General features: G+C 44.3%; 1 protein-coding gene across 2 annotated transcripts in view; it reads right to left on the bottom strand.

Annotated features, from left to right (window-relative positions):
* The window catches only part of CCDC102B (coiled-coil domain containing 102B), a 619,708-nt gene that overhangs the window by 157,355 nt on the left and 440,894 nt on the right, over nucleotides 1-21,459 (bottom strand). The window lies entirely within an intron of this gene.

Below are 21,459 nucleotides of genomic sequence, written 5' to 3' on the forward strand. Positions count from 1 at the left end.
ACTACCTCCAGAGTACCAAGACTTTCAGGACGTCTTCCAAAAGGAACAGGCCAACACGTTACCTCCCCACAGATCGTACGATTGCCAAATCGATCTGGTGCCCTGTGCACAACCCCTTGTAGCAGGATTTACACCCTTACTGAACCAGAGAATCTGCATTTGAGACAATATTTAGATCAATACCTCGCCAATGGTTTCATTCGCCCGTCAAAGTCCCCGGCATCCTCAGCTTTGTTCTTCGTGCCTAAAAAAGAAGACGACCTTAGAACTTGTATCGATTACCGCGCATTGAACCAGATAACTGTTAAAAATCGTTACCCTTTGCCTCTGATCCCTGAACTCCTTGACCAGGTGAAGGACGCTTGCGTATACACCAAGTTAGATCTCCGGGGGGCTAATCATCTGGTACGAGTAAAAGAAGGCGACGAATGGAAAACGGCCTTCCGTACAAAATATGGACTATTTGAATACCAGGTGATGCCTTTCGGGTTGTGCAACGCGCCTGCAGCCTTCCAATTCTTCATGAACGATGTCCTTCGGGAACTCATCGATGTCTGTGTTGTCGTGTATATCGATGACATTCTTGTGTACTCCTCTTCGGAATCTGATCACAGAAAGCATGTCAGGGCCGTCCTAGAGAAACTGCGCCAGCACAAACTGTTTGCCAAGCTGGAAAAATGTGTTTTCCATTCCACCGAGGTTGAGTTTCTCGGATTCATCCTGACACCTAAAGGGGTCCGAATGGATTCACGGAAAGTGGATGCCATCCTCAAATGGCCATCACCTAGTTCGGTGAAAGGTGTCCAAAGCATGCTTGGTTTTGCCAACTTTTATTGCAGGTTTATCCCGGAGTTTTCACGTGTGGTGCAACCCATCACTGCACTCTTGCGAAAAAATAAACGTTTTGAATGGACCGAGGAAGCCGAACAGGCCTTTCAGGAGTTGAAAGCTAAGTTCACGTCCGCACCTATTTTGAAGCACCCGCGTCCCGATCTCCCATATATAGTCGAAACCGACGCGTCCAGCTTAGCCATGGGAGCTGTCCTGTCTCAGAGAGACCCTGAAACCAACCAACTGCACCCCGTAGCATTTTGGTCCAGAAAGTTCTCGCCGCCGGAGATAAATTATGCGATCACCGATAAGGAACTATTAGCCATTAAGTCCGCCTTCAAGGCTTGGCAGCATTATCTCCTCGGCGCCCGGCATACCATCACCGTGATCACTGATCACCGAAATTTACAATATTTAAAAACTGCCAAGGCTCAATCGTCTCGACAGCTCCGATGGGCTTTGTTCTTTGCTGAGTTCGATTTTGTAATCACCTACCGCCCCGGCTATAAGAATGGTAAGGCGGACACTCTATGCCGAATTGGAATGGAAGAAATAGACACAAACTCAGAACCTGTGCCGATAATTCCCGAACAAAGAATTTTGGGGATAACCACTTTACAAACCCTTGAAGACATTCAAGCACGAGTGAAACAATTCCTGGACTCTTCAGCCTTGCAGGATTCGATCAAAAGGGGGTCTAACTTTTCAGTCAAGGATGGCTTACCTTACTTCCAAGGACGCTTATTTTTGCCAGAAAAGGAATTGCAAGAACTGGTTATTTCCCGTCATCATGATACCCTGATGGAAGGACATCCTGGCATTGCCAAAACAGAGGAAAAGGTTAAACGACAATTCTGGTGGCCTTCCTGGCGAAAGGATATTAAATCTTTCGTGATGTCCTGTGGAGTTTGTGCCCAAAACAAAGGTCAAAAGACAAGACCCGCCGGTCTTCTTCAGCCCTTAGACATTCCACCAGCACCTTGGCGCACCCTGTCACTAGATTTTATCACGGACCTGCCCTCTTGTAATGGTTACAATACTATTCTGGTTGTGGTGGATTTATTTTCCAAAATGGCCCACTTTATTCCGTTGAAAGGATTACCTTCAGCCTTTGTTCTTGCCAAAGAATTCCTCGAAAATATCATCCGTTTGCATGGATTCCCGTCCATACTAGTCTCCGATCAGGGAAGCCAGTTTATTTCTCATTTTTGGAAAAAGTGTTGTCAACTGGCACAACTCGATGTAAGACTCTCGACCAGCCACCACCCACAGACCGATGGTCAGACAGAGAGAACGAACCAGACCCTTGAACAATATCTACGATGTATGTTGCACCAATCGGAGGGTAATTGGAAGGACATTTTATGGGTGGCAGAATATGCATACAATAACTCAATACACTCTGGAACTGGTCAGAGCCCCTTTTATACCCTATATGGACATCACCCTCGTACTTCAGACTTGGACTCACCTCTGAGCCTTGAAATGCCCGCAGTGGACCATTTGCATTCTTCGATTACTCAAGCCTTCAAGGATGCAACTGCACATTTGCAACATGCGAAAGGGAAATACAAAAAGAATGCGGATCTGCATCGAAGCGAGGCGCCTCCATACCAAATAGGGGATCAAGTATGGTTGGCTACCAAACACCTATCACTCAAGGGGCCTTGAACTTTTAATCCTAGGTATTTAGGCCCTTACTCGATCAAAGCTATAATCAACCCAGTGGCAGTCAAGCTCGATCTACCAGCTAACATGTGGATTCACCCCGTTTTTCATGTGTCACTTTTGAAACCAGTGCACCCAGGAACCAGATTAACAAAGCCACCAGAACCGATTCAGATAGATGGGGAGCCTGAATTCGAGGTGAAGAACATTTTGGATTCTAAGATCTCAAAATCAAAACTTTTCTATCTAATTGATTGGAAAGGGTACGGGCCTCAGGAAAGGTCTTGGGAACCCAGTGATCACGTACATGCACCTCGGCTGGTAAAAAGGTTCCATCGGAATTTCCCAAACAAACCGAAACCTCCAGAAGGAACGACCTTGGGAGGGGCCTTGGGGGGAGTGCTGTCATGATTGCTACCCCCGGAGCACCAGGCCAGGCCCAGCACCCCCTGAAGCAGGCATCATGCCCTCGGGTAAAAGCCCAACGGCCCCTTATAGGGGCTCTTTGGACTCAGTCCTGGAGCCTTTGGTGCCAGGCTCATGTTGGACATCAGTCCTGGCGCCATAGGCGCCAAGCTCATAAAGGGAGGTGTTTTGTGCACTTACCTGATGCAGACCATGCTGCACGCTTCAGGCCTCCCTGAGATCTGAAAGGGACTATTTTTTCATAGGGACTATTTTTTCACTCAGGCATGGTCAGGGAAGGATACATACCTAGTTGGGGAAGGATACATACCTGGGACTTCTTTGGAGGCTATTTAAGCCACGCCCAAACAGCAGCTCATGCTTCGCGTTGTTCTGCTTCCTGCAGCTTAACGCTCACCGTGTCTGCTTCTGCTCCTGGACTCCAGCCACGCCCGCCTCAAACCTGGAAGACCTGCAAGGAAGGAAGAGAAGAGAAAGGTGAAAACCAAGGACTATTTCAAACTTCTTACCTGCATCCGGAATCTTCTCGCCAGCATACCTGAAGAAAGACTTCCATTTAAAAGCATTGCGTTGCTCGCTGCAGCGCCACGCTTCACTCACCTGTCCTCGAGACATCTCCCGGCTCCATCGCGGCAGTCAGCATCGGACGCCACATCTCTGCACCTAGGGGAGAGAGGAAGAAACAAAAGGTGAGCAGAAGGAACACAGAAGGAAAGCCTGATTAACAGCCATAATACTTACCGGCTTTTCTTCCACATTTCGGGTCGGCGCCGCCCCGTTGGCAGGTACCGTACCCCGGCCCATATGGGGAAAGGACAAGAGACATTTCTGGGGAATGATAAGGACATTTAGAGGGATCGCCCTCATCACTACTCACCTCGGCAGTTTAACCCCTCGACGCATCGCCTTCATTCTGCACCTGAAATAAAGGACAGATCACAGGTTAGAAAGACAACATAAAAGGGGCCTGACTTGAACTTTGAACTTTCATACTTACGGCGCATCGCTCAGGAAAGTCGAGTGGATTTTGCCAGCGCCATTCTGAAAACCAGTGAAGTAACTGGGCGAACACGCGCCCCTGCACCAGAAGCAGGATGGAGAGTTCATCCTTCCAAACCATAAGGTGAGCTTAAACCGGGGTTTGGAGGAAGTTAGAGAGGAACGAAGGGGCAAGGGGCAAAGGGGGGAGCTAGCACACTATTCTGCAGACTGTTAATCCCCTTTCTCATCTGCAGAAGGATATTCCTACGGGCCAGGCAAGCACGATTTGGAGGTCCTGTCCAATCGGTGTTCCGGGTCCTGCGCATCACGCTAGAAGAGGCCACAGCAATGCAGACTAGACCAGAGCCCCCGTGGGAACCAGGTGAGCGTTACAGTCTTTGACAAGGGGGGCTGGGCAGATATCGCCTTTGCATTTGGAGGGCTTGAAGCTCTGGATTAGCTTTGAGACTTCACTTTCGGCAAGGTCTCTGAAGGTGAATTGTTTGGTGGAAGAAGTTGGGTGGGGAGTAATTGAGTTGAAGTTGGTAGCTGATGGGTCATTCTTGAATGAAGCTTGCTGTGAGAGTATTTTTTAATTGAGGGTGTCGATTTTTCCTAAGAGAGCATCTTGGATGTCAGAGCAGCAAGAATCATCTTTGGTGCATCAAATTCTGCGGTGGTGCTATGTTATGCAATTCTAATTATGAGCTGAAGGATCAAGTTTAGCTGGCAACACTCATAAATATGGTTTGGCGAGCAAGACTCTTGAATTTGGTTTGCTAACACATGCGTCGAACCTCTAGGTGCTTTTCAAGGCAACTGGTAGTAAAGAATCAATAATACAAATATCATGCTGAGGTGTATCAGATCTTCGATCTATTTATAATATTGTGGTGGTTGATAATCCAAATCATATTATCCTTTCATAGGTAAGATTACGAATCATAACTGCAGTTCTTTCCATTGGGTTAGTGAATCATCACCCTTGGGCTAATCCCCATTGAATTTATATAAATACTATTTAGATTGGATAATGATCTACCTGGGCTGCATTTAGCCATCTCTTGGTGTGCCACATGCACTCACATCATCACTTCCTTCCACCATGCCTATTGTTTTTTTTTTTTAAATGAGGCTAGAAATAACTTCTGTGAAAGATTTGTGGAGAAAGCCTGCAAATCGATGAATTCTTCATAAATATATGGTTAGACAATTTGTCTGGTGATCCCTAAGTCCTAGTACAGTCTGGTGTGACTATTTACATCTTTCCTGTTTGGTACTCTACTTTTTTGCATTTTAACCTTGAATTTCATAAGCACCCCTATCCTTTCACAAAGCCAACCTGGTCACCTTCAGCAGGACATTTTCAAGATAATTAGACAGGGCTATTAAAAATGGTGTTCCTTCTATGTTTATAAAAGAGATCAGGCAGTAGTTTACCACTAATGCTTGGGTTACTACCTTTTCTGAAATAAGGATGATAATTTGCCTCAAGAAAGGCTTGCCCTTTTATTGACTCTGCAACAAATATTTTAAAAGCACTGAGCAACCTCGGCAGGCACACCTCCTCAGATGTCGTGGAGAACTCTAACAACAGTTAATTTGCCCCAGGCCAATTCCAATGTTTAGCTGATTCAGGGGCAATCAGACTTCTGGTGAGTATATCAGGTTAATGAGATCCTCAAAGTCAATTCCACATGGGATTTCTAAAAATAATCTGTCAAAATCATTTCACTGGCATGACCTTTCTTGTAGTATTTTACAAATTCCCAAAGGATTTCAACAGGTTGTATAATGTAATTGCCACCATTGCTATAATATACGTATTTGTATTAATTGTCTCTCCATTTTTTTGGTAGGATGCAAGAAGCTTCCCAATCTTATAAACTTCAAATAAAACTTTGGAATCACTTTGAGCAGTGCCAAGCGAACTACTTGGGTTATATTTTTATTAAATACTAGCAAAAAGTACCCGTTCTCCTAATGGTTTCTGTGGACAATCATTACATCAATTGCAGAAAATCAATTAACGTGGAGGTCACTGTTCTGATTCACTTATTGCTTGATGTGCCTTGCACTCTGAAGTAAACTGCACAGAGAATGGGCATGTGTGGCTTGCTGACATACCCCGGAGCAGACACTGGGTGGAGGCGAGAGTTGGAGTGCTGCTGCACACTGGTACCTACTGTGCTATCTCCACACCTGTTGCCTCACCTTGGTGTGGTGCATTTCAATGCGGTGCAAATGTCCCAGAAACCATGCATTTTAGGATTGAGGACCAGTCCTTTTATGATCACATTGATATTTCACTGATTTCAGGCAACTGTCTCATGTGTGAATGTGCTGAAATCCGGGGAAAGGGGTGGGGTGTCCAAATGTTATGTATTCATTCATGTCCGGGGTGTCCTAACAGGTAACTATCCAGCATTTGATGCAGATTGGTGAAATAGTGTGGAATTGTATAAGCAGCAACACTTTGCCAAGCCACAAACCCAAAAACAAATGTTGACTTGTGATGAAATCCAGGGAAAGGGGTTAGGTGTCCACATGTCATTTAGCCAGTAATGTCTGGATGGTCTTAACAGTTAACTATGCAAAATGTGGTGCAGATTGGTGAAACGGTGTGGAATTGCATAAGGAACAATGATATACCAAGTCTCAAACCCACAAACAAATTCATAGTTTTGCTCAAATCCGGGGAAAGGTGTGCGGTGTCCAAATGTCATGTAGCCAGTTATTTCTTTAGGGTCCTAGCAGGTACCTATGCAAAATCTGGAGCAGATTGGCGAAACAGTGTGGACTTGTATAAGGAACAGCACTGCGCCAAGCCACAAACCCACAAACAAATGTTCACTTGTGCTGAAATCCAGGAAAAGGGTGGCGTGTCCAAATGTCACTTAGCCAGTATTCTCCAGAGGGTCCTAACAAGAAACTGTGCAAAATGTGGTGCAGATTGGTGATGCAGTGTGAAATTGTATACGGAACAACACTTTGCCACAAACCCAGCCACCCACCACAAATGTTCACTTCTATAAATATAGATAGATTTTAACTTGCAAATCCTCTCCAGTGGCTCTTTACAACCCCCTGAGTCATGATCCTTTTGTGTGTGCATGCAAATCTAACGGTGTGTAGAGCAGGAGCCAAGTACCCCCACTCCAACTACCCCACCTACATTACCTGAAAGGTATGAACCAAAATATGTGACGTATACTGAACAGTTAAACCAACAAAGTGAAGAGAGAGGGCTCTGTGCAGTACTCATAAGAATAGCTATACCTAAGATAATATGGGACGTAAAGTACCCATTGAGGAAACCATACTTGCATCCAAGACAATATGATGGCCATTTGAACAAGAGTCCTGATGAAACAAAGAAACTGAATGACGAGGATGAATGGTGACATCATACAAAGTTGAATCGACACGCAGAAAGAAAGATAACCAGACCAGAGAGGCAGACGATTATAAAGAACTAAGAAGTACCAAGGATAAGTGACATCTTGGGATCAAGATGAAGAAACTTATGCCAAAAACGTGATGAAGATATTTAGTTAGTTTAAATGTGTACAGATGCAATGAAACGCAAGCAGCAAAGCAATCATGAAGCTAGCCACGTGCTTAAATAGATTAGACTGCACAAGCGCCAACATATACCTATGTACTTCACAGATACACATGGATTAAGTGATAAATGAATGTTTCCACTACGTATAAAGCAGTACTGAACAAACGCGAGAAGGCCTCATTTCAGTGTTGCAGTTACAAAAAGCAATTTAATTAAACAGAACCCAGTTCAGCTAAGGAGTTCACTGAGCCAAGAAAGCCAAAGTCTTATCAAACTGGGAGTTGGCTGACATTGGATACAATTAACGTGAAAGAACAGAAGCTCCTGTTCAAGAAGATCAAGCAAAAACGAAAGACGTCAGAGGACTATTGAAGAATAAAATCAAATACAAGAAAAGGCTGAATTCATGGTGCCCGGTCATGTGTTGGAAGAAAGTTGGACGGATGAGATGGTCACACCTACGCACGGAGGCCGGATAGTACCCATACTCCTTAAAAAATTCTCAGAGAACAGAACAGATTCAAGGCCAACTTCAAAAGTACTAATTGAGACTAGACCATTGAGGTGATGATGGATCCCATTTTAATTGGAGGGAAGCTGGTATCAAGACGAGTTTATCCGCACCTGGTTGTTCAGTCTGCATGCTGCTCACGTTGGTGGAAATTACTGACGGGTGCTATAAGCCAACCAATTGTAGGGGACCACGCAGTTGGGGGTCCTGTAGTTTGTGTAGCCAATGGGACGTCATAAATTTAGTGACGTTCATAGTGGAGGGAGGGCCCCACCTGATGTTAGCTATCCTATTACCTTTCTCCGTTACCCATACATATATAGTACCTATGCTTAGTTATTCACTTAGACCCAATCCCGCTTCCCGATAAGTTTCTGTAGTTTTACACGTAGAATGACGTTGGTAATGACGCAGGTCAACATGTCAGCTATGACCAATTGTGGGTATAAGTACCCAACTTTTTTATGAAGTAGTTAGAGTCAGAGTATTGAGCGATTGCTGATGTTCGTTGTACTCCCTGTTTTAAGACATGCATTAAAACAGACAAACTTTGCCAAACTATTTGTGTCGTTTTGATTATTGATGTATGAGTAGAAACTGCATCCCCACCCATCTCCAGGGTATTGATACTCATCTTAAAGGGCTGGAAGCCTCTAGTTTAGGCGTTTGCCCAGAGTTTTGCTTTAAATGCACCTGAGATTGCTGTGAGAGGCATTAGGTATGTCATGTGTGTTAAAGAACTCCCCTAGAAACATCAGAACCCATGAGCATAATTTTGTGCCTGAGCTGAGAGCAAACCAGGGTTTAATAACCACCAGCTTGGTCTCCCATTCCACAAGCCAAGATCTAACACTCCAGAATCTGGCACATGTGTGTCACCCAATTTCACCTGTATTTGTTGACCCTAACCCTTCAAGTATGGGTCTAATTGTGTAGAATCGGGCAGTAACTGCAGCAACGGGTGGTAGTTAATCTGCAGTATTGATTTCAGACTATAAGGAATACACATTTCATTATAAGTACATTTTGTTCAATTCTCCCTTTTGTTTTCTCTCTGCCATCTTGTCCAGTTCTCTCTAAGCCTGTGGTAATAAAGGCAGCATGCACAAATTATGATCTTTTTCACCTAGTTGCTCAGAACATCTTTTCGGTATAAACAAGGGAGAGAGGAAGGCAAGTGAGTGGCAGGCCGGATAATGACTGCATAATGGTCTGCAAGGAATGAGGGTAGGAACTGGGTGGGAGCTACCATTTCCATGACTACATGGGACAGACTGAGCAGGCATCAATGATCCAGTCTGTAGGTCATGCTGTCCATCGACAATCCTGACAACTCATTCAGTTGAGGGCACAGTTCCAGGTGGACTTTGGTGGGACACAAGCACCCCGGGCTCGCTTGTTGGGGGGAGTTACAGGTTCTGACTGCCATGTTCCTTTGGCGTTGAAAATGATGTCTCCAATATTTGCAAACATTGTAGCCATTTTATACAGGCTATTTGACAAAAAAAATGCTTTTTCTACACATTTTAGCAAATTTCATGGTGATGGTTTACTAAAATAAGGTGAATGTGTCAATCACGGCTCGAGGCTACGTGGTCTGCTGGTCACATTTGTAACTTAGAAACCCCTTGGCTTAATTTCTAATCCTTGTTTTACCTAGAACCAACAATTGTGTGATTTTGGGAAAATCCATGTTTCACTCACTGCTAAAAATGTGAACTGTGTTAAACATGGTGAAGCAACACTTTAAAGTGTGAGGTCTAGTATTGTCCCAGATTTATGCTGAAATTGCCCTCCTCATGAACCCCGGGAACCGGTGATTTAGTATTCACACCAGGGAGGACAGATTATCCATTCAAAAACTGTCTTCGCCAGGCATGATTCAGTAATCACTGCCTGCATCGTGACATAAAATAGAAAAGGGGCTGGAACTCTTTTTCAAATAGCGGAGGCCTTTTTTTCTTCTTTTTTTTAGATCACCACTAGGTCCCTTTTCTGATGACTGTGGGCATTTCTTTTACTTTTTTTGTTTTTTTCCCTCAGGTGGGCTGCACTGAGCTAATCTCCTGACGAAAAAAGAAAGAGAAAGCCATTTGCACCCTGGAAGAACACCGGGGCGCGAATGGCTTTCATGCCAGGGAAGGAGGGCAGACATCGCCGGTTATGGCCCACAGCCTTCGCTGAGGCCCTCGCTTCACTGGGGTTTACCATGGCTCGTACTGGAAGGAAATTACCAGCCATGACTGCCCTCCCATTGGGGCCTGAAAGACATATTAAATGGACCACACAAGCTGTGCTCTATTGTGCACTGCACTTCCTTTTTAAGAAGCTTCTGCTGCAAAGGACATTTTTCTGAAAAGTGCTCTCTGCTACTGCTTTCAGGAAAGTCTGTACAACCTCAAATATGTATTTGTGTATTTATTTCGTTATCAGTTTTATAATCTCCTATCTCGTGTGGGGGATGCTTCAAAGTGATTACTCCAAGTAAATAAACACAACTTAATTCACTGCATGAAATATCAGATACTCCGAATATTAAAAGTGACTCCTTAATTAGTTTGCCTCGCTCTACCATTTTTTGTTGGTTGGTTGACAAAATACCTGTGATAAATAAATAAATAGGAAACAGTGATTTGATATGTAACTCATTCTTCACGCATCTCACCTCGATGGGTTGGTGAAGAGTGGATAGTGGTAAATGTAAGTGATGTTTGAATAGCTTGTGCATTTTTCACATTTGAACAGCTTCAGCAGGCATTAGAAATGAACGCCGAAATATTGAAATACTTTGAATGAGCATATAGGACGAAAAGATGTTGCTGTGGTGTAGGGGGTAAGCGAGCCCGCGTATACAATTGGAGAAACATATATTGTGTGATAATACCAATGCCGAAGATCTAAGGAATTTTTCTACAATATAAGGCACTCACACATGTAGAAAACTTGGCACTTGGTGCCTACTATGTTGTGCAGATTCCTGGGCCAGATCACCGTATGCCGTACTGCTTCCAATATCCAAGTCCATCTCATCTGATTATGTGTCTACCGCCAGTCAGGCGGTATGAGAAGTGCATTTCCTGAAACACTGGACACAGTGTCTCAGAAAATCCATGTGCAGGATGTGTCCTTCTTATTGTGGATCCATGTCCACCATTTCCTCCAGCTTGGATATTGACTGGATACCAGTAGTCGACAATATTGCCACTGCACAATTATTAGTAATTTACAGAGGATCGGTGTCTTTGTTTTCATTGGCCATTTCTGTCTTTTACATTGTTTGTTTGTTTGTTTGTTTATTTATTTGGTAATGCGCACCAAACCCTTGGGTAACCGGGCGCAGCAATGTACATGAAGACTTAAGCTTGTTACAATATTTGGCATGAATATGGCGAACACAAGGCAAAAAGAAATATATACAGTAATACAATATTTGGCATGAGTATACCGAACACAAGGTAAAAAGAAATATATACAGTAAAGTATACAAACATGTGTGCAAGTACAAGACATAGCTTAAAGGAGTACAAAGCATTCTAGCAAGACTGTCTAGTAGCTGAATATATGATTAAGTTTATAGGTCAAACTATAAAGCTAGGTATCATATACTTGTAGGTGGGTGTTGTAAAGAGGGTGTGAGGGTGTTCATCAAATGTGCCCACTTTTTCACCCCATTTGGGAGTCCACTTGCAGATTCAATTTACCTGAGGTGAAGGGAGCTGCTAGCACATCCAACCACTATCGGAAGGATATATTTGCAAACCTTTTTGGGGGAGGGTTACAGATGTAACCTCTACTTCATGGGTGAATGCATACATGACAGGATGTGTCATGTGGTAGTTCACCTGCTAATCATGTGGTATGCACTGCCTGCCAGATTCCCCAAAATACTGCAAGTGGTAAATAATGCCTGCCCCAAACATAGGTGTGTGGTAAAATAGAAGCTGTTTGCAAATGCTACCTCTTTTGTACCATGAATGCCAACCTCACAAAGAGTTAATTTGATATAGGAGTTAGTGTTCAGGCACATTTATAATAGAGCTTAATAAATAATTTTGAAAACAATCTCAGCTGTACTCAATATGTTCTAATATCAAGACAGATTACTGCACAGACATGCCCTTTATGTTGAAAACATGTAACTATAGGTGTGCATATCAATATATGCACTTAGATGATTTTCTTTAAAGCGGTGCACCCGCAGAATGCATTCAGGGGCAATGCATGCCGATAGAGAGATTGGAGCAGTATGCAATCTCATCCCTGTTTCACAGAGGATCTGTGGAAGTTCCTTTGCTCACTCCCCTGTGTCCGGTTCCCCCTGTGAAACCAGGTGGAAGGGAATGTTCAATAGTGTGAGATCTCTCCCTATACCCCTTCCAGCATTTCCCTGCCCCCAAACCTTCATGCTATGCATCAGGGTTTATATTTCTTTATTGCCCTTCCACCTCCAAAACAGATGAAGAGATGGTTAAGTGTCTTTTTTCCGTGGCAGTCCTTTTGATCACTGTGACTGCAAATGCACTCACTTGCACATGTGAGTAGAGGTCTGTCATTAGCTCTGCACCCGCCTGCGGTCAGTAAGTCAATGCACATCTTGCATCAAGAGGAACCCCGCAACTTAGGTATGCATATAAGGGCCTATCTGCATGGGCGTAATTTTAGGGAGAGACAGCAGTGTTTGTCTCCCCCCCCCAACTTTCATGGCACACCATTTTGTCCCCATTCATTTGGCTGGGGTACCTTTTCTTCAGATGTCATGTCCCCCCAACATTTTCAGCAAAGTTACTCCACTGCCTATCTGCAGGTCCCTTGCACCCACAGGCTGCCTACTCCTACAGCGCAAGCTGCTTGTGTCAATCAGGGTCGTGCAAGGTGGGTACTGTGGCACTGAGATGCAAAGGCCACTCTGCCCCACGCATTCTGCCTCAGGATGTCTTTGCGAGCTGCCCTCTGCGCCCTTCACCAGAGTAAGCCAGTGTAAAATCTCATGCATGTGTACATCTGTGCAGTCCCTGGGAAAAGAGAGAAGATGTCATGCATGGCAGACCAAACCTGTTTAAGAAATACGGAATGGTTCATTCAGAATTACAATATTGGCAAGTATTGCTTGTAAAATAGCTATGTTTTTACCTTTCCCTTTTCAGCTGTTGTGTCTCAGGTCTCTATTTTGTAATGACTTATTTTATGTGATAGGATAAAATATAATTTCTCTAAAGATGTCTCTAAAGAAGAATAAATGTACATTTGCCTGGCTGATTTGTAAGGTATCATTTCATGCATAGGAACAGGTCCAAATTCCATCTTGGCATAGGCCAAGCATCTCTATGTGATGCTGAAAACATATTTAGGGAACCTAACGCACCACTGCCAAAAGCAGAGCATGCTCAGTGTAACGAGAAGACACTAATCACGCCAATAGCCGTTGTGTTCATTTAGTTCCGTCTCCATGGCAACATTTAAAAGGCAACATCCTCCCACGCGCTTTTCTAGAATCTGCAAGTAAAAACAATACAGCTGCCCAGTCAGTCTTCCTGCACCAAAGCAAAGCTGTTGAGGTAACAAGGGAATGCTCTGTGCCAAAGTCTTTCACATAAACATGTCCTGTGATCCGCCTCAGGGCAGATGCGCAGGTGTTGTCTGAAGCCCACAGGACCACCTCCTCTTTTATTTCTCAAAGTAAAAGCGGTCAGGTGGACCCGACATACTCGTGCTCACAAAATTGTGGTAGGAGATGTTAGGGAGAAACAAAATCCATAAGATTTTGGGAGGCGTTGTTTAGGTTCTCTAGTTAGCCATGTTCCTAAATTGCCCGTCCCACAGCACAGTCTGTAAGGCTCGTGCTGCTGATGTCAGTGCTCATTCTGTTGGACACTTGACTTTTCACCCTTTGTAGGTTCCGGTTACCATTAGATTAGATACTAGGGATAATATTTACAGAGCCGAAACGGAACAACGTGAGGTATATAGATGATTTTCACATTAAACTATTAATTTCTAAGGATGCAAATAAGCACACAGTCACATGTATTTATCTATTTACTATTTATTTATCCATTTGCTTTGCATTCACTTCTCAGCTCTAATGAGCCAATGCTCACATGATCTTCCCATGAACAATGGCTCTGCCAGGTTCTGTTTTAGGGACAGTTGGTGAAACTGAAATATTGAGTGAGCATTGTTTCTCCATGGGCGGTAGTGATCCAGTAGCCTTTCTTGGTCAGGTAAATACTCTTTTCAATGGGATAATCTTTCTTAAACGTGATTGGACAGATGGAGGCCAAGATGGAGCACTAGTGCTCCAGTTTTTTTCCCCCGGTATCACTTTTACGTATGTACCATTGGACTGGCTTTTCTAAGGAGTCAGGAACTTTGTCTCTGTATGCTTTGTGAATAGTACACATGTTTTTTTTCTTCAGTTTGGTGCATTGTTCCATATGTAAACATTGTAAATCTTTGAAGAGTGATAGATGGAGTTTGTATTTTCTTTTTACATTAGACCAAGAGTAACTGACTGATTCTGGAACCTCTTAAGCTGTTTTAGCAGCAGCCCTTCTGAGGTGCTTATGTATACTCATGAAGACTCTCTTTCAGTCGCTCGTTCTTAAAGAATACACACTTTGTAGATTCCCACCCTGCGCTCTGAAGCACTTGCGTACGAGCGCGATAGAAATAAAATATCAATATCAATCCTTGATTCAGAGGAAAGGGAGAACTTGTGTGCGCATTGTGTGCTTGAAATTACAATTCTTCTTGATGCCTGCTACATGTTGGGAAAACAACAACTTGGCATTAAACCATATTTCGAGGATATAGTATTTCTCCGATGGTGTGGGTTAATCTCACAGATTGGGTGTCCGTATTTATTTATTTATTTTATTTATTAATTGGTTTGTAATGCGCACTAAACAGCAAATATTGATTCAAGGAGCATCAAGACAAGGGGTGATGGGGATGAGGAAAAAAGGTATGAAACAAAATTTAAAAATGTTCTTAAAAGGTCTTGAAACATTCAGAACGAAGAAATGGGAGCCAGGGAGCACCCAGGGACTCTGCTTTGCTAGTAAGGCTGCAGGCAGAGGTTACAGAAAAACAGCTGCTTGACGAAGACCGAAGGCAGATAGAGGACAATGAGGGGGGCCCAGTGCACCCAAGGAGCTGCCAGACGAGAGCGCTTGCTGGCAGGCAGAGGGCCTCAAAGAGGACTCTGGATAAGTAGTAAAGGACAAAGGAAAACACAGGCACATGCTTGATTTCTCAGGTCTCTCTGCCTGGATAGCTGTTAAGGCCTGGGAGCACAAGGAGGATGTGTGTGCTGATTTGCCCTGGTCCTGTAAAGCTGGCCCACCTAGGGTCGCGTCCGACTGTGAGTGCTCATTGAGAGCGTGGTTGTCCCCTGTCGGACATCCAGGTTGAAGGAGGACCCCAGGGCTGTTGACTTCTGGGAGCTCCTTCGTTCTCCGTGGCTCCCACAACAATGATGCTGTTGCTGTTCCAGCAAGAGGGCTTGGCGGGCTCTGGAATACAAGTGGACATAGATCAAAGGTTTGTTCCGTGCCTTCGACACTGCACCGTCCCTGGAAGAAAGCACCCACCAATACTTTTAATGTATGATGAAGAAAGCAACGCCCGTGCGTTCCTCAACAGGGAGGAACGGCTCCTGCCAGTCATAGTGCAAATGGAGGGCAGCGACTATCAGAGCAACACGGACGCGTTGTTGCAGAACAGAAAAGCGACGTCTAACGGATTGTGGAAGGAGCGCCAGCTCACTACTAGTCATCAGGTATTCAGTCCTAGCAGCATGTATGCTATGGAAATGCAGCTGCATTTCAACACAATCAGATTGCAAGACAGTCCATGTCTTTTTTCGTGTTGCCTGTCAGCAGGATCTCTAATGTCGGGCCAGCCCCCTGACAGTTTCCACCATTTTACCTTTTGCTTTACTTATGCCTGTCCCTTTAACAAAGCCTTCCTTTTGCATAACTCCTAAAGTCCTGCATGGTCACTGTTTTCCCTTCCAATGTAGCTTACAGGCTGACTTCTTAGTACAGCAGAATGAAGGACTTGCATTTTCAAAGATAAATCTGAGATATAATATATTTGTCTATTTGCGGAAATGGAGCCAGACTGTTACAAACTGTTCATGCATCATCACTAGGAGATTTCCGGTTCTCACAGTGTTGTCACAAAGCCAAGTGGACTCCACAGGGGAGCATCTCATGGATACAGTTCAACCGAAATGTGTATTGCATGCTTTAACAATCCATGTTGGACAACTCAAAACCCAGGTGGATACACCAAAATAAACTCCTGTTGATCCAAAGCTATTTTCTCGCCAACAGTCTCTGTATGTCTTTTCCTATTGTCATTCAAAGTCTCTTGGAATAACTTGGCTCGTGCTAATGTCATCGTTGATTCTATTGGGTTCCCCCTTTGCCTGCAGGATGGGTAGAATCCTTTAGGCTAAGCAAGCACTCCGCCTGAAGTACCAAGCTTGATGCACTAGAGTCCTCACTGCCTCAGACAGGTAATGTATGGCAGCTGGGGCTCCAGGTGCCAGGGTCAGTGGTAAAGTGCTGCTCTGGTCCCAGTGCCTGATCCTGAGACCCATTCAAAGCTTACGTTCAAACTGGCGTAGCCAATGCTTACTCATTCCTGGTAACGTGTCCACATCCCTAGACGTCTGCATCTGTCAGACAGAAGTTCATGCATTCTCCCTCTACTTCCAGTAAATCGTTTGCATGTGTCTTATTGCATGGGACCTTTGCATGCTCAACTCTTTGCCATTTCAACATCTGTACTCCCCCCTGCTTAAAAGGCTCCTCCTTTAACCTCTTCTCTACGTGTCCCTCCTTCCTGATGCTCTCCTCAAATAACCTTTTCTGTCCTCTCACCTCCTGCTTGATGTTGTCCTCCCTCTACCACTCCTGTCCTCTCATATCTCCTTTAACTCTCTTCCTGCTCCTCCTCCTCCTGCGCATTGAGTTCTCTATTCCCCACTTCCTGCTGAACGTTTAGCTCTTTCTCCACCTCCTTTGCACCTTCAGATCTATCTGTATCTCCAGCTCTCCACGCCTTCTCACTCTGCTGCTCCAAGCACCCACAATCACTAATGCTTTCTCCAGGCTTGTTTCGACTTTCAATCCTTCACCTGGGGCCGGGATACTGTCTACGATAACAGTCACCTTACTGCTGAATTACATTGCACGGTTCAGGCTTCCAATCGCAGTACACCTCACACTTACCTGTCCTGCCTCCTCATCCATAGTTTCTCTCCCCTGGGGTCTTCTGTTCACCGTGCCAGAGGACTCCCTCCTGTATCCCCTGTCTTGTAGCATGTTAGTACCTTTCTTCACACATTTACTTTCTGACTTAAAGGGGTTGATTTTGGGCCCTCAAATGCTTTGTCCCAGGCCACTTGGATTCCTCACTGCATGAGGGACAGCCCTGTGACAATGTGCTTCTTTTTCCGTAATTTTTTTCATAGTCCAGTCATTGGCAATCTTTACCGCTGTTTCTTGCCTGTGGTAAACTGAGCTGGGGATTGCTTAGATTGTACATATTCAGATGCATTTAATGTGCCTCTGACCATGTGTTGTGTGGAGAGAACAATGGCTTTAAATAGGAAATCCACCATCTTGGAATTCCTACTCCTTCACATAAATAGTGGAATGTGGATGCATTTTCTATCTTTGAACAGGGCCAGATAACCCCCTGAGTTCTATTAGCGAATTGTGGTGCCTAAAAGAGAAATACTCTGTTGAATCCTCCTTTTCCTTATGATTATTCATCACCCTCTTGTCTGGTTGATGGCGGTCCATGTCATTTGTTTCAACCTCACATAAAGACTGATTTAAGAATCCAATAGTTCCTGTTTCCTTATCAGCCTTTTGGTTATGCGGGTCGGCCTAACCGTGACAGGGCTCACGCCTCCTATCCCACAAATTAGCTAAACATGGAGCCTGCAGTTGCAGAGCGGTTCCCATGATGGTCCCCTGTTGGGACCCCCAGTGTTGAAGTGGGATACAGGGAATCCTCGCCATACCACCCCTTAGCTCCACCTCACATAGCATGGGTTGGAGCCCTGCCATTTAAGTTACCCCCTTGTGCTCTGCCATGGCTGAACAGGGTATCACACAGGTAATTAGGCAGGAAGGGAATTTGCAATTTGTCTAAATATGACCTTTTATTTATCAATAGGCTGTCACATTAGCAAACTTTTGACAGAAGAAATTGTTACAGGGTCCAGGTCCTGACCCAGTCAGGAGGTAACAGGGACCCTTCTAGACCCAGGGATGGGGGGAGGAAGTGTTTGGTGAGAGTAGTACCACTGTCGATTACCCAATGCCTGTCAACCCAGTTCTGGGATGAATTATTGGTGCTTTGGTACAAGGCTACATATCCCAGAAGGCAATGCAGTAGCCAGCAACCACAACGTTCTGCGGAGGAGAGACACGGATTCGGGAGTGATGCAGAGAGAACAATTCAAGTCAGACAGCCTGTCCCAACAACAAAGACTCAGTGTATCTTAGCGACTGCAGTCAAACAACCGAGCACCACAACAAAGAGACTGATTCTGTCAGTACGTGCAGATTTGGGACAGGCATAAAGGGGATTTAAGACCTCTGGGTGTTGTGGCTCATACCCGGCGGGACGGGGAAGACAAGATTTTCCAGAGAGATCAGATGAGTAAGAAAACCAATGGGAGGGGGCGGAAAGGAACGGGAGGAGAAGCCAAAAGTATAGAAACCCTGTGAAAGCCAAACCCAGAGAAGCATGTTCTGTTGAGGTCAGGTGGAGCGGAGGCAGACCAAGAGACCAGATGGAAGAAGCACATTGGAGTGGAGCATTGCAGAGACTGTTTTAGAGTTTGTTGCAGGTGAGGTGTTGGTAATGAGAGAGTGGTACTGTAGTCAGAGAATATGTCTGTAAATGAGAGAGTGGTTTTTCCCGGTACTCAACAACTTGAGAAAAAGACTAAATCCCGATTTCAGAGGACCAGGACAAACGAGAAGAGATATGTGACCTCATGGAGTCCTGACATGGCTACTGCAGGGTCAAGGTACCAATAAAAGGATCCATGAATCCAAAGATGATTTCTCAGATCTGGCAGAAAATTTTTCTTTTTTTTACAAAAAAGGGCTATGTCCACCCCTATGGACATATCCTCACTCTAGCATAGCCAAGAGGGCTGCCACATGGACCGTTGTAACCTCTCCCCATTGCATTTTACTGCATCAGATCCAGGGGTCACACGTAGGTTACACAGATCCAATATGGACATTTAAAAAAAAAATTCAAGGGAACATTAAGCAATCAAAATATCCTTATTTTCTGAGGAATCGTACAAAAATGTCGAGCTGGGAATTGTGACGGCCGAAAATGCCGACTTATTTTTTTTAACCCCCCTTACAACACATATATATGTGGGGGAGTTAGAGTATAATATTAATATGGGGTGGGGCCCTCTGCATATATATGTGGTGTAAAGGGTAAAAAAAAAAATCAGCATTTTCGGCCGTCGCAATAATCACATAGATCCATTTTCTGATGTGGGGATCTGCGAATATCTGTGAATATTTGTTGACCCTCCCTCAATTTAAAACATCTTTAAAGGCAATCCAGTTGCAGATTTTACATAAAGAAATGTATCCGAACGGCGATACATAAATGAGTAGAAATTATCTACATTTTTGCTTTAAAAAAAAAAAACTGTGTGGATGTGTCGTATTTGCAAAATCTCACTGTGAGGATTAGAAGGTGCTCCAGAAAAAGGGTTGAGTGCAACTCTGTAAGACAGGGGTGTTGCTAGGTCTGGAAAAGATCTGGAGCTACGCTAATGGCGGCCCCGTTGGGGCTCGGGGCTCGCGAGCCTTTTGGTTGTAGCACCTGAGCTTCTATCCGGGGCTACAACCAAAAGACCCAGGGCTAGAGCCCCCTAAACCCCGCCGCAGCAGCACCTCTGCTGTCAAGTATTCAGAGCAAATGTTTCCTATGGGAACGCCATAAATCCTTGCCCCCCCCCACTTCACAAAATCATTCAGCCCTGCATGTTTATTTTATTTATCAACTTTCATGCACAAAACAGCAGCAACATTATCTGTATCTCAAACTTGCCTCTTCCTAGTGAAATGTTTGCCTTAAACTCACGACTTTTCAATTGGAAATGTTTCAACTTAACATCAAAACTTCTCGAAGGAGCGAGGTTGGGAACGTTTCTCAACTCTGTGGGTGAAATTTGATCGTTGAACACTCCTGTCACCAGTGCTTGTTACGCCGTTTAATACGAAAACATCCTGGTTTGTATTCAGAAACATCGAGCAACATGCATGTAATCGCTATTAAACTCGTTCATATATCATCTGTTGCCACACAAATGAATTGCATGTAGACTGAGAACACGATCACATTTCACCTGATAGGTCGACTCACGCGGCTATTACGATTCTAAAATATTATAGGGCCGAATTCACAGAAGCGTTTTATAATGGCAACACCTCATATGAAAACGCTCTGTGAATTAGACCCATATATATCTTCTAGAAGTTGATACCAAACAATTGCACTGTTATGGTGCTTAAGAATGTAAACACATTCACTCCACAGCATATTGACAAGACAAAAAAACGGTGTGCCTGCACCCCACACATATTTCCTTCAAGCATTTGTCACGGCTCTTTACCCTAGAAAACCCTAATAATTATGTGCAAGGCAGTGGAGTGAGTGGCAAATCCCAGGGATAGTTTTGGATGTCTGTGGGATGGAGTACACAGAGTGGAATGGCGTTCAGATCTCTTTAACAGATGTCCTCCATGCGTTCAGCCTGTGCCACACAATGCGCCCACACTTAATTCTTCACACGCTCCTTCACCCTCATTGACTTCCATGGCTAGCGGCATCATGCTGACTCCGCCTAACACAAATCTTCCTGACAGACCATGAGCCATCGTCGGGGATCTATGAATAATCTTTTACAATAACAAGTCAAAAGCCATCGAGTGTGATGGAAATATGCTCGTGCCTGGAAAAACTATTAAGGACCACAGTACTTGTAGGGATTTAGGCAGTGTATCTAAAATACAAATTCAGACATCAGGAGTCTGCTGCAGTTGTACAATGAGTACACTCACTATTTGAAAACTAGATCAGAGAATATGTAGTGCATTTCCAAATGAGAGGAATATGACAGTATGCCAATTGTGGACTGCAGCAATGCTATAGAAAGAATTGCATGCATAGAGTCTTATTATGAGAAACAATACTCGTCGTACCCCTCGCCTAATTCTGGATGATGAGTTATTTACATCATGCAGTATTCCAGGTATTCCAGGTCCTCTGCATGAAGCAAATGCTGCAAGATTAAAAGGTGGTACACTGCATAGGAATTTCACATGGGTTTCTCTCCGCCCAATCGATATTGGTAAACATATATTAGCACCAACACAGAATGATAAAACGTTGTTGGCCTACAAATGAT

The sequence above is a fragment of the Ambystoma mexicanum genome, chromosome 5q (assembly GCF_040938575.1).
Source record: "Ambystoma mexicanum isolate Mex_15411 chromosome 5q, UKY_AmexF1_1, whole genome shotgun sequence".
Classification (NCBI taxonomy): Eukaryota; Metazoa; Chordata; class Amphibia; order Caudata; family Ambystomatidae; genus Ambystoma; species Ambystoma mexicanum.